Genomic DNA, 12,915 nt, shown 5'->3' on the forward strand with positions numbered 1-12,915 from the left:
AGAAAAACTTATACTCTTTCCTTCTCCTTCCCTTTCTTCCTCATCCTAAACTTTCTCTTGTTTTAGGAGGTTTTATTTATATTTTATTTCTTAGGACACAGATAGGTTTTCTAAACAAATCCATCTGTTCCATTATTGTTGCTTATTCTCACAGAGAATATGCTGTATGTTGGCCGTGCTGGTTCTCAATATTAGCCTAGGATATGGGATGAGAAAAATGACTATAAAAATAGCAAGAATTAGAAAGCTTAAGTTTTCCTAATCTGATGCTTATTTCCTTCACTGAGTGCATTAGATAATAACAGGTAATGGTATTATTTGGCCCAGGTTATCACACATGTGTGCCAAGTATCAGTGGCCTGATTTTCAGAAGAAAGATATTCTCTCCAAGGCAGACATATTAAATGAATATGTAAAATTTGTAGGAAAGAGTAAAATTTGCAATGTCTACATCTTCATTTAAATCCACCAAAGGCAGAATTCAGTTTGGATCATACTCAGACTTTGGCAGCTATTTGGATATGAGCTCCCATGTGTTTAGGAAATAACATTGTCTGGAAAAAAAAATAAACTCTGCTCTTACAAACTGGTTTGTGGTGCCAGGATTTTCCCTGATTCAAGCAGCTCTTCGTCACCTGTAGTGTGAAACAATCTGTAATGTGAATGCTCATGAAATTCTAAGGGGGAGTTTCTGAATCTGAGATTTCAAATTTTGACTGAAGGGCTTGTTTTCTCTCACTGCCATCTCTTAAATCCATATGGAAATAAAAGCAGTAGCAGATGACATTAAAAACTCTTACAACTGTCAAGTAACAACCAGGAAAAGTTAAATAAATACTTGTTGAAATTAAAAATACGGGTGCTGAAATATTAAGTTGTTAGTGTGTTAAATTCATCTGTGTGCTGGTTTCATTATACGGATTCAACATTTACCTGTGTCAGTGGAAACCAGTCAGCCCTAAATGCCCAGTGAGCCACCTCAGTCACTTGCAAAGCTCTCTTAAACAGAGTGATTGCCTTTATCTAGTGTGATTAGAGGAGGTTCACAGAAGTTGAAGCAACTCCCTGTTATCACTGCTTCAGATAAAAGGGTGTCTGATAACCCTTTTCAAGCCTAGAAAGGAATCCTGGTTCTATCAAATAAAAATGGGTAAAGATAGTGGTGACAACATCTTTCAGTTGACCCACTACTTGAAAGGACTGTATACATTTATACAAAACCTTTGTTTCCACTGTCCACACCCATTTATAGATACAGAAAGAGAGCATGCTTGACCCGACAGAACACATGACAATAGAGTGTAAGGTTGACATCATATGAATTGTAACCTCTGTGAAGTAGAAGATGGCATTTTCAGTATATTTAGATATGTACTAACAGTATAGGAAGATTTTTCATAACAATTTCCCTGCACTGTAGTTACTATATAACTGTATGTACCATAATTTTAAACCATTGGCTCATAGAACTTTTCCCAAGTTTCCAAAGACAGCTTCAAAAGTACAATATTAAAATTATAATTAAAAAAATAATGCCTTAATATTTTAATTGCTCTTACCAAAGATAAATGCATATTTGGAGAAACATATTTATGGCTAAGTAGGAACTCCTCCATACCCTCAAATTTATACAACTCATCAGTCATGCCTCACATCCTAATTGCAAAATTTAATCATATCCAGAAATAGCTGAGTAATACCCTGCATAAAAATATTCCTTAACGTGTATCTTGAGGTGTTTGTTAGCAGAATTAGATGGTCTTTTCCATCCAAGTGTTTGGTACAACATTTGTAGACTCATCTGGTCTGTATTCACCATAGGAAGTGTGAGGAACAGGATGTCTGGCTGCTGCACTGAGGTTTTCATAGGCCATAACAAAGCTATCTCTACATACATGTTTTTAAAATTAACATGACACAACAGAACAGGATTATTCCCCAGATCAAAGTGCTTAAACTCTATCAGTTCTGTGCTTAAACATTTGGCTGCAGTGTAAACATATCCCTGGGGACAAGTTCTCACTGTATGGATGCACAAACATCAAGAATGTATCAATAATGCTAAAATATGGACCAGATTTATCCATAAGTTTTTGTCCAGATTATGAGCTTCAACAGAATGGGGGGAAGGGAGGAGGGGAGAAAAGCACATATTGAAGTCTAATTATTTCATTGTGTTTATGTTTTGGTTCAAAAACATTTAATGGATTAGTACATGTGAAACTAATAAATATTTCAAATTGAATGCATTTTGAGCTATTCAAGAGTGAAAAAGCATCTTGAAAAATAAACTTTGGATTTTATACCTTCTATGCATAGACTGTACAGAACCAGACAAAATTTTGACCAAAAAATTCATTCCTAATGAATTTTCTGATTCTAATGCTTAGAAATTATATTATTTTCTATCATTATTATTACTTAGAAACACTCTGGAGTGTTTAGAAGCACTCAAGTGTGCATTTGAGTGGCAAAGTGCACACACAAGAAAAACACACTTCATGATGGAAGCACACACTTGACTCTAACGTAGCCAGGGACACCATTATAATCATGATGACATCACTTGAGAATGTTCTTTCTGCATGCACACATTGATTTTTAAATACCAATTCTGTCACAGGACAGATTCAAGCAGCTTATGCCAGCAATTCCTAACAACCTACAGAATTAATTCACTTATCAAGAAGACTTTAATCCTACTTCCAGTGATTATGAATCATCATAAAATCTATGATTTATGAGATGATTTTATAAATCACAGTAGCTACTGTACTATGAAAATAAAACTATAGGGCTGGATAACCCTTCCAGGTTTTAGCTGTAAAATCTGTGACTGCATAGATACAGCTCCAGGTTAGATCTCTTGGCTTAAATTCCCAAGGTGGAGGCCACATTTGTTTCCACTCCACATTTATTGCTTCTAACACTATGTACTTTCCAAATGGAAAAATATTATTTTTCCAAACTGAGAAATGTCCATGGTTAACCCTGCACTTTTTGTATGTTAGCTTTAGGAAGAGGCCATAGGGTGCATAATGCTCAGAGTCCAGCTCCCCCATGTTTTGATGCCTCTCTGGAGCACTCCTTGAAGCATTACTGTAAGGTCAGGTTTTGTGAGATAGGAGAGAAAAGTCACTAAAGTCCTGGATCTCTGGGGGCAGAATGTGTGTTCTGCAATGGCAATGGAAAAATGCAAAATGAAAACTATTTCAACTTTTGCTAAAGTGAAAAATGAGCAGAACATAATTTAGTGAAACGGTTCAAAAAATGGTTGAATTCACTGTCTTCAGTAACAGGGCTTTGATTAAAGAGTTGAAGAAATGTGGTGTGGAACTGAAATATGTACAGCATGTATCCCATCTTTTTTTTCTGAAGTGGGACTATAATACTGACAAGTAGACACTGAACAATGGATGGTTATAGCATGTCTTTGAAAAAAATTACTTTCAGCAGGCAGACATGCCAGAGTAGCAAGCTGCAATCCCCCATTTATGGCAGCCCTGCTGCAGCTAGTGTCCTGTAGCTGTGGGCAGTCTGACCCAGAACACCAACCTCTGCAGGACTGTGGGCACAGCTGCCCTTGCTCCTGGCTCCTTTCCTCCTGGTCATGGAGAAGGGAAATTTGGCTGTAGCCTGCTCACTTCTGACAAGCTAATCTCCCGTGGCAGACTGCCTCTCCCTCTTACAAACATGCTCAGGCTGTTCTTGCTGTCAGCTGAGCAGACCCTGCAGAGCTTGTATGTTCTGTATTTTGAACTCTGATATTAACAATTTTCCTCACTTAGGCCGTGGTGGAGCTGAGGGAATGTCAGTTCTTTTTTTATCCTCATGCTGCTAATAATCTTCACAAGCTCCAGAGCCTTTTCTTATTTTTATTAAAAATGGAATGCAGAAAACCAGATTTATATAATCCTTCAAAATTCATAAAAGGAAATTAAATTGACACAATACCTTACATTCTGGTGGAATGTAAGGTAATCTTAAGGGCAGTCCAAGACAATCCCTTTCATGCCTTCAAATGCATGAGATGAATAACATCACTGCTTTCCCCTGCACAGTCTGGCTGTGGGGTTCTCCTGTCACTGTGCAAAGCCCCTGCAGGAAGCAGCAAGCTGTCAAGATCCTTCCTCATTGAGCTAATGGCATCTGACTCGTATCAGATGAAAACAGAGGATCCCTACACGGATGCACCATGGCAATGCTGCTGAAAGCACGATAGGCAGATATTTATGCTGCCTGACAGTGACAGCCTAAGGGGTTGCAGACAGAGGATTGTTGATAAAAAGAATAAATAAATTACTTCAAAATTTTGAAAAAATCTAGTAGTCAAAAATGTTTAGCACAATTATCTCATGCCAGGGTCTTTGGCTCAGGGTTTTGTCAAATATGTTCTTGGTCCTGTCAGACCACTTCAGCAAGTGGAAGAGTTTTGTCTCTTTTCTGGAACTTGCCCTCTATGCAAAGGCACAAATACATTTGAATGTCATGATATAAAAGACTATTACCCTGAAAAGTAGCCAGTGTTTGCAACAAGAATTGATACCTCATCATTCATTATTCAAATGAGCTTTTGTCACAGAAGCCTATACCTCCAACAGGGAATCTGTCAGAGAGCAAGGAAGACATGCAATGTTATAAAATGGTGGTTCTTTATAATTAATTATATTTTTCCCTTGTTTAAATTTTGACATGTCAGAATAAGATGTGAAATAGTCTTTCTCCTGCTTCAAATGCTTATTATGGCAGTATTTCCTCTGACTGAAAATCTAGGATTTAATGGGGAAGATTTAGTTGACAGTGAATGACAGATCCTTGAATGTTGCTATCATGTTTCCTTGGCAGGGTTAACATTCACCTCTCTTATATTGAATTTTAAAAATTAGGTAGATTGAACTAGTAGAGTAGGTGGTTGTGGTTTTTCCTTGCAGAATGGGATGTTTGTGTAAAAAAAATCTTAAATTTACTGCTTTATACTATTTGCTGAATGAATTAACAAAAATCTCTTCATGACAAATTTTAAATTTACAGTCTGAGAGAATAATGGCACACATACCATATTCAAATGTAGTCATTATTCAAATAATTTTTGTGCATTACACTTTAAAATACTGAAACAACAATCTTGGCTAACAGACCATTTGATTTCCATATTTTTCCATAACTTTCAACTGTTTCAAGTCAGAGACAGTAAATTTCCCTTGCTAATAATTGTATCTTTTCATGTTTGAGCATGCATTGTATCTATCTGGGGAAGAGAGGTTCTTAGGTACAAGATTTGTAGGGGAGGAATAATAACAGTTTACAAAATGCAGTGAACTACTGATGTAGAATCCTCTGTAATAAATGGTGAAAAGACTTAGACACTTACTTTCACAGTCAGCTTTAGTTGTTTCTGAGATTTATTTATGTTTTTTTTTTGTTGTTGTTGTTTTTTTTTGGTTTTTTTTTTTTTTTGCTGCGTAGGCTAGGAATAATCTCCTGCCTGGTGATTGTGAATGATGAGGATTAAGGGTTCTGGGGCAGGAAGGACAAGAGGAAGTAGTGAATTACTGTCATATGCAGAGGTTTGAGCTGGTGCCAAGTGCTGTGCAGGTGCAAGATTATGATGCAGTTCCCTATTTTTTCAGGAAGCCCTTCTGTTCATGACTGTATTTTGCTATGCAGGTTACCTCCTTCAGGGTCTCAGATACACCCTTAGGTAAATACCTCCATGACAGAATTCAAATTCATGATGGGAAATGGAAGAATTTTATATAAAACTCCTGCCATTTAACAAAACAGTAGATTCTTAGAGGTTGCCACAGCACTGGATGCTTTGTATGTGCTACTCATCTAATTGGATCTTTGCAAGTGAATTGCTCTGGCATCTCCATCATATAAACCTGCTTATTCTTAAAGCAATCAGTTTGGGGTTAATTAAACATCCTGCTGATATTTTTTTAGCACTCTATATACTTATTTATGCACCATAATATATATTTTTATTAGCAATATATATTATATATTTTACATTACCAACATTACTTGAACAGAGATTTTATATGTATTTCATTCTCTTTTATAGTGCTATGACAACTATTAAAATTGTCAGTCACATTCTTGTGACAAAAAGTATGTGAATTTCCATTGAGAATACAAAGTCTGTAATTCCATTGGTCAAGGAGAGATGTGGGACCTTGAAAAAGATACCCCATGCCAATAGAAGACATAAATACTTTTACGACATAATCCACAGCACAAACCCTCACTGATTTTGGTAAATGGATATGTTGCAAACTTAAGGCTTCTCTATTGCAACAGCTTTGTCACTACATACTGTGTCACTATGTACTATCACAAGTACAGAGCTGTGCAAGCACAAATGCCTTAGTTCAAAAGTCAGGTTAAATTCAAGCCTTTTAGACAGTAAAAAATATTAGAACAAAGATATATTTTTGAGAAACAGATAAATAATTTGAATCCTAACCAGAGCCAGGTCTGAAATGGGCTTAGTTGTTGAAATGTTCAGGTTCATAACTGCAAAATGTAATTTAATTACTAGCAACTACCTGTTCCAAAATAGGGGTGAAAATTCCCTGTACAGTGCTTGGAGAGTTACTCAAAACCTGTGAAAGAACAACACACTATCCAATTCATTGGAAGGGAAATATAGAAATTACCATTGAAGAGAAGGAAGTACTCACAACATCCAGCATTTTGGATACAGTGTGCAGGCTGGATCTTTTAAATCCTATAATGTTGTAGAAAATATTATGATGATACATGGTCAAATCTTGACCACAGATTGCTTTCTGTTTGGAATTTTTTCCCTCCTACAAATGCCTCCCCAGTTGTCATGTGCTTAATACCTGCTGGAATGTCCTTTATTTGCCCCCAAATCAAAGGTTTGGTTGTTTTGTGTTCCCTTTCTGTGCTACAGATATATGATGCAACAGTTTCAGGGTCATTGTGATCTACCTGCCCTAACTATATCAACACTTTTCTAAAGAGTAGATCTGAATCTCAGAATTTATATATTATTAAATGTCATTCAACAGCTCCAACTCTTACAAAAACTAACTCAAAAAATTTCTGGTGATACCCTTGCGAAGATTTTTTTTTTTTTTTTTTTTTTTTTTTTGCAAATCTGAGTATGTTAGTACGCCTAAATTATGAAAAATGCCATTTTCTCAAAGCTTTATTTAATTCTTTCTGGCTGTACATAATTAAAGGATCTAGATTCTTTATTTTTGTTCTAACAAGACTGGTAAAGGTGCCCCTTGTCATATATGTATAAACTGTAAAATATTTCCATACCTACCTTCTCTTCTTGAAATACACTCTTTGTTTCCATAAAGAGCCAGAAGTGTCCCCAGGTGACAATGGAACATCCCTTTCCCATTGACTTCTGTGGGAGCTGGGAATAAAGCAGACCACCCAGAATAGGAATTTTGAAGTAAAAGCTCTCTTCACTTGAAGAAAAGCTTATTATAGGCTCCTTTCCAAGTAGGAAGTGACCTTTAAAATTAATCTTTAGCAAACCACTCACGCATCACTAACTTAAACAAACATTATAGTCTTAGCTGAACCAGGGAGTATATTTCCTTCCTGCCAACTTGGTCCCAATTACTGTTGTAACAGAGGGAAGTAGAAGATCCTCAAAGGAAGTTAGCAGCAGATGCAAGATGTTTGGAAAGTTATTATAATTTGAGTAAACATTATCCTGAAAAAAAATCCAGCATTAGCCAAATTAGGGACATCAAACACACTCAATACCAATTTTTTTCCTCAGCAAAACTGATCTGTGTCACAACATGGATGCTTTTCTAAAATAAGAGAGGGGGTCTTATAAAGTCCTGATGTCCTTTTGATTGCTCTGAATTCACTAACACTTGAGAAGTGCCCTGAGAAGGATGTTATTTGTCATGAAGACCGTGGCCTCTCCAAGCTGCCCAGACTCATAAATGACCTTTCATTAACACAAAAAATCACTGTTCTTTTTCTGTTCAGTAATATGCAACCTTGTTAAAAACAAGGTCCATTTAGGTAAAAATTATTCACTTTCTCCAAAAATTTTAAATTGATTGAAAATTAGTGGAAGAAAATGGAAACATGCCACAATTTTATTTTCAGTTCCTAGGAAATATTTCTATGGGATGCATGAAAAATTATTAGGAAAGGTTTCCATAATCACTAGACTGCAACTCACTATTAATTCTTTGGATGTCCCCTGGGATGTGTTTTTCTTTCAGAGTGCTGAGTGAAATAAAGCAAGACTAACAACATTTTTTTTTTTCCCTACAGCATTACCCACCTTGGACATCCCTAAACTCACACATTAATTTCTCTGAGTCTCTAAACTGTCAGAAGAAAAGTACAGATTGACTTTCTATATTCAGATCACCCCTTCAGCATCGGTTCAACTATGATCTTGTATTTGCTACAAAGCTAAATCAGTCTTTACTAAAGTACAGGTCCTACACCAAGCCCCACCTGTACATGGAAAACGGTAATGCATACATATATAAAGAAATATATAGCTATACTAGTAAATCAAACAGGTTTAGGCACAGAACAGTCCTTGTTAAAACTATTAAATTCCTTTATTTTGAAAAAGCAGGATAAATGGTTGGCCCTGATTTGGGATGTCGGGATGCTTGGGATGAGGCTGGTTGTGTTCCAGGAGACAAGGGAAGACTTCACATGTGAACAGAAAGTATACTCCCAGACAATGATCTACCAAGCTAAATCTTGTAATTGTTTTGCATCTTCATACCTATATTTATTTTACAACCAAACCCCATTTTGTGTAATGCCAGTTTTAAATCCGAAGTGTATCCATTAAATATTATACATTTAAAAACAAACATTCAGGGCCCATTGCTTTTGTTGAGTACAGTGGCAGAGTTGTTCTTACTGTACTGTTGAACCAGATTTCTTCCTTGCTGTTCCCTTTCTGTTTCTCATTTTATTGATCTGGTTGGGTTGCATTTTTTAAAGCTAGTTAGGATTCCTACTACTTTTTTTATCTCTTTACCAAAACAAAAAACCAATCACAAAGCATGATGTGTGCCTGTGTACAAGAGTACATCCATATGTGTTTGTCAAATATTAAATTCTTGCTAATAGGAGACTGTATAGTTATGCTTGACTAAAGGCTGCTTCAGGCACTATTATGTTACTAGATGCCAATTAATGCAAAAGAAAATTTGCACTTCTGACTCCCAAATGAACAGATAATGTGGAGCTCCAATAATGAGAATATCATGGGAAGCTGAGAACTGTTAGTTTAGGTACTAATAGGGCGCTTCCTTTTGGCTATCAAATCCTGTTTCACAGTGTTCAGTGGTGATGTCACAGCACTGATTATCTATGCTGATGGCTGCACGCGAGGACACTGCAATTTCTCCCTTGACTGAAAATGTGTTCACCATAGTCCAAGAGATATGTGCCAATTCTCTGTAGGTTAATCACTTAAAATATTCTGGGTCATGTGTAACCAAACACTAGAAAGCCACAAAATCATAGAAATTTGCAGCTGCTTAGAGGTCCCAGCACATTGTCACATGGAGGCACCTGCCACCACAACTGACACTTTTGGGTAAATGGTTGAGAAAACAAAAGGTTGGGAAATTTATGACCTTTCCTACTTTGTCTGAGTTAGAGAACACATGGCATGCAGAAAACATGGGAGAACTATGAGAGAGTTTTCATAGAGAGAGAATCAGGGTAGCAAAAACTGGAGTTCCTCTCCATCTTATTTACCATTATAAAATACCTCAGGTTTTTCATTCCAGGTCTGAACTCCCCCAAACCCTGATGATTATCTGCTTTGTCAAACAAAATAATTAGAATTTAAATAGCATCTTTGTTATATATTGTTTTTTTTTCTTTTCATCAGTCTAAACATGTCACACAAAATTTTATTCTTCTGTCTAAATTAGAGCACTTGAAGCAAAATATGGATGCAGATTTTTCTGAAGCTGTTGTTGCTGCTAATTGACCTGTTGCCCAGGTGAGATGAATTACTTCCCTTTACAAATATCCAAGCTGAATAGGAGCACAGGACATTTGACACAACTTGCTGTCATGAGATTTCAAATTTCTACACACAGAAAGTAAATGAAAGGGCAAAAAGCCAAAATACCTTGGGAAACAGCCCTTCCTTTGGGAAGACACCGTGACTGACCTTGCCAAGCCACTCAGTTGTTGTGCCTGTACTGAACAAGCCAAGTGCTGGTTTTCCATGCAGGATCTGAGCAACCTAGTTAACAAACTGTCAACAAATTCAATTCAATTGTGAGGCTCCTGCTGCTTTTGTAGGTGACCCTATCCCATTCACAGCTTATTAAATAGGACAGAGATTGTCCTGGAAACTTCTGCAACTTTTGACACTTTTACCTCCCATCTTCATAACATCTTGATGGGAGATGTCATGAACTGTATTGTTCTACGAACTTCAGTCTTTTCATCCCTGGTATTCATTGCATTTGCAAAACTCTTGAATAAATCACTAAGGTCACAGAAAGTCTACTTTTGTTCCTAAGAACACCTTGGCAGTGGCCCAAAAAATATCCTGAAAATGTCTCTCTCCTTTATATAAAATGTGAGCAGTACCAATAATTTTCAGTGATTTTCACCAGGTGAGAGGTGTGCTGTCATTGTGGCTATCCCTAGGAAAGCTGTGATAAAAGGCAAGGATGAGTGGAATTCAATTAAAGACTTTCTCTTCCTTTATAATTCCTGTTACTATTAGGAGTAGCTCAAATTAAGTAGGTGCACAGCATTAGAATGCTCTTTATCCACCATAACTAGATATCTATACACCATCTACAGAAGTACCTGCTTGCTTTTATAAAACCTATTATTATCAACCCCTTTCTCTGTCCAAGGAAATAAGGACTTATAATTTAAATATCCTATATGTAAGTTTTGCAAAGAGCTCAGATATCTGTAAAGACCTTCAGTTGATAATGGAGGCAATAGCACATCCACTTTACTACAACTAGAATGGGATTGTGATTAGGTTTACACACGGATTAGATTAGATTAGATTTATGTTTATTTAACTTCAGTAAAAGATCATACCCTAATAAAAAGATCTCTGGTGGCAGTTTTTTTTTTTTCTTTTTAACATATATTAACTTCATTTTAGTCTTAACTTGGTTTTAAAATCAACACTTTTTTCAAGGAAATTTCAAAAGAATATTTTTTCAACTAGAAAAGCTCTTATTAACATAACCTTTTTTCCCTCTACAATAAATAACATTTTATAGGCCAAGTCTGAAATAATAGGGGAAAAAAAGATCTCAGTTGTGCAATTCAGTATATTTTGGAAGCGCAAAACATCTTTTTCATGCACACACTTTAACTAAGATATTTTTATTCCTTTAGCTTTATAAAGACATGGATTGTTAGGAATGAAATTGTCCTGATAGAGGAGAGATGTATTAAGAGAACTGGACTGTGATTAGGGATCTCCTATCTGTAAGTCAGGTAAAAATATTATAAAAGACAGTGATAAAACAACAGATATTATCACAGCCAGAAAAAGGATTCAGCTTGACTTATTCTTCCTTTGTTTTATGTGTAAAAACAATTATTAAGCATTTTGAAACTTTTGCAACATAGTTATTCCTAAATAGAGTACTTTGGAATTTTTAAAATAGTGCAATATAAAATTGCAGTATACATCCATATTGCAATATAAATACTGGCAACTTTTAAAAATACACTGGACTTCTGAACAAATTAGATTTGGGCTTTAGTGGGACGAGTGATAAAATATAGTAATATTTTAAAAGAGTGATCAAAAATTCATTAGTGCAAACATGTGTTCTTACTCATATTACCTTATGACAAATATTGCTAATATGCAAATTTAGGCTAGATATGTAGTGAATTTATATTTTCATTCTATTTTGGCCAGCTCTATTATCAAAATAATGCTACCTTGGGAATCACATAAAGACAGAGATTTATTGTAACTTCCACTAACTTGCCTTTGGATTCCTTGGTGCAATGTGCTCTAGGATGACACTGCTTGAGCAGGGAATTTAGACAGGTGACTGTGGTCCCTTCCATCGTGACCTATTCTGTATTTCTGTGATTTTGTGATGGGACCATTTTGTTATCTGATACATAATTTTGTGCTTTTTAAACCTAAAACTTTTCCCAACACTGAATTGTGGAATGAAAATTGACAAATTTGGTCTCCCAAAGAGAGATGGAAAGTTTAGCTAAATAAAAGCTTTTACTCACAAATTCACATTTCACTTCCTCAACTGGAGATTATATAAGGAAATACAAATCCTGACATTAGGCCTTCATTCTTCAAGAGAAGACTTCCTGACATCCAAAACTTAAAATCTGAAATTCCAAATTCTACCTAACATGATGAAGATGGAGGGACACTTCAGAGAGCATCTCCTCCCCTACAGTTCAGATACAGATTTCTTTGACTTGGATGAGCCGTTCTGCAGCAGTGACTATTTCTTGGTGTTGGCTTCAGGAAGCAGCTAGGTGGCCAACTGAGACAAAATTACTCACTTTGAGGTATCTGTAAAGAATGATCCCATACTGAGAAAATTTCAAATAGAAAAAGTAGTTGGGCTTTCAACCAACACACTCACCATAACAACCACTTTACAGACACTGTGTTGAAAAAAAATTACCTTGTATAGGTTTTAAAATATTGATTTGTTGGAAAAAGAATAAACTTTTGTTCACCCAAACAGAGCAGTCAATCTATTCTTCCTTTTTTGATGTAATTTATTTCAGCCGTGTGCATTTTTAATGCTAGTTTATGTATTAGACATATTGCATGTAGGTTTTTCTAGAAGCTAAAGACCAACATAATTTATAAAGTATGCAAATCAAACTAACTGCAATGTGTGTTTTATTAGTATTCAGAAAGCACACAGTTACTCATCT

General features: G+C 35.9%; 1 long non-coding RNA gene across 2 annotated transcripts in view; it reads right to left on the bottom strand.

The window, feature by feature from the left end:
- LOC146767839 (uncharacterized) overlaps positions 1-11,427 on the bottom strand; it is a 38,595-nt gene extending 27,168 nt beyond the window's left edge. For both annotated transcript variants that reach the window (XR_014953654.1, XR_014953653.1), the window contains exon 1: positions 7,304-11,427. This is a non-coding gene — a long non-coding RNA (uncharacterized LOC146767839). The remainder of the gene's footprint in view (positions 1-7,303) is intronic.
- Positions 11,428-12,915: the final 1,488 nt, after the last annotated feature.

Source organism: Lonchura striata, chromosome 3, assembly GCF_050655825.1.
Source record: "Lonchura striata isolate lonStrDom1 chromosome 3, ASM5065582v1, whole genome shotgun sequence".
Taxonomy (NCBI): Eukaryota; Metazoa; Chordata; class Aves; order Passeriformes; family Estrildidae; genus Lonchura; species Lonchura striata.